At 43.9% G+C, this 1,432-nt stretch overlaps 1 non-coding gene across 1 annotated transcript; it reads right to left on the reverse strand.

The window, feature by feature from the left end:
* Positions 1 to 630: 630 nt before the first annotated feature.
* On the reverse strand, positions 631 to 705 carry Trnat-ugu (transfer RNA threonine (anticodon UGU)). Its single transcript has one exon. It is a non-coding gene; the product is annotated as a tRNA-Thr (tRNA).
* Positions 706 to 1,432: the final 727 nt, after the last annotated feature.

Genomic DNA, 1,432 nt, shown 5'->3' on the forward strand with positions numbered 1-1,432 from the left:
TTCTTTACGTACTACACGAATATGTAATAAAAATGGGGATTCCTATTTTTGAAAAACGTAGTTGATATATGTTTGACCTATGACAGCGTCAACTAGCGGGCCAACCATAGCGCCATCTGGTTTCCCCCTTTAAGCTGGACAAGTTCCGTTCTTTCTAGTTTTTTCTTTTGATGCATATTTCGTGAGATATTTGGCCCGGTCACGATCAATGGACCACCCTGTATGTGACTGGAGCATCTCTCTTGACAGCAGAATAAAGATCCAGCCAGCGATGGTAAGACAAACAGAGTAAAATTTCATGCAGTAAGATTAAAGTTGGAAAAACATTCACTATTTGGAAACCTGTCTGGAAGATTTCTCTGGGAGTTAGTGTATACTAACAACTATAGATGTTTGCCCATCATACTCATTACTCGTGGCAGATTAATCTACCAAGCGTGTGCGTTCGCACAAGAAGGTCACTGGCCGGGAAGCCATATTTTAACTATATATGACGGTAGTATCTGTTCCCGAAAGAACAGTTACCGTGGATGACCATGCAGCTTTGCTAGAAATGAAATGATAATTAAATGGACACCCTAGCTGCAAACAGGCGTTGATGTACTTCATTGGAGACATGTTGAAAATGTGTGCCCCGACCGGGACTCGAACCCGGGACCTCCTGCTTACATGGCAGACGCTTTATCCATCTGAGCCACCGCGGGTGTCCATTTAACTATCGTTTTATTTCTAGCGAAGCTGCATGGTCATCCACGGTAACTGTTCTTTCGGGAACAGATACTACCGTCATATATAGTTAAAATATGGCTTCCCGGCCAGTGACCTTCTTGTGCGAACGCACACGCTATGCCCGAACTCGTACGGGACTTGGTAGATTAATCTGCCACGAGTAATGAGTATGATGGGCAAACATCTATTAGGTGCACTACGAATGTAGTGGTGTGGACATGTTGGGAATGTGGATCTCACGGGGAGCGTGCAAGGGATAAGTCCCTGCAGACCCACTATCCTCTGTGCCCGCGGTGGCTAAGATGGATAAAGCGTCTGGCATGTAAGCAGGAGGTCCCGGGTTCGAGTCCCGGTCGGGGCACACATTTTCAACGTGTCTCCAATGAAGTACATCAACGCCTGTTTGCAGCTAGGGTGTCCATTTAATTATCATTTCATTATACTAGATAATCTGTCAAAGGATCGTTATTTTTCCCTAGGTATTAAGGGTAAAATATGATATGAGGAGGAAACTACATTACTTATAGTTTCTGTGCTTTCTGTTCGTCCCTATCAAACATTACAGCACCCGACAGTAAACAAGTATTACTTCAAACTGTAAAAGCTACACCAGAAACATCTACACTTATGGACAGTGAGTTCGGTGATGCTTGTTTCTCACCAGACGAAGTGATACAAGTGGTTTCGCGAGGAAAAAATGGTT

The sequence above is a fragment of the Schistocerca serialis genome, chromosome 6 (assembly GCF_023864345.2).
Source record: "Schistocerca serialis cubense isolate TAMUIC-IGC-003099 chromosome 6, iqSchSeri2.2, whole genome shotgun sequence".
NCBI lineage: Eukaryota > Metazoa > Arthropoda > Insecta > Orthoptera > Acrididae > Schistocerca > Schistocerca serialis.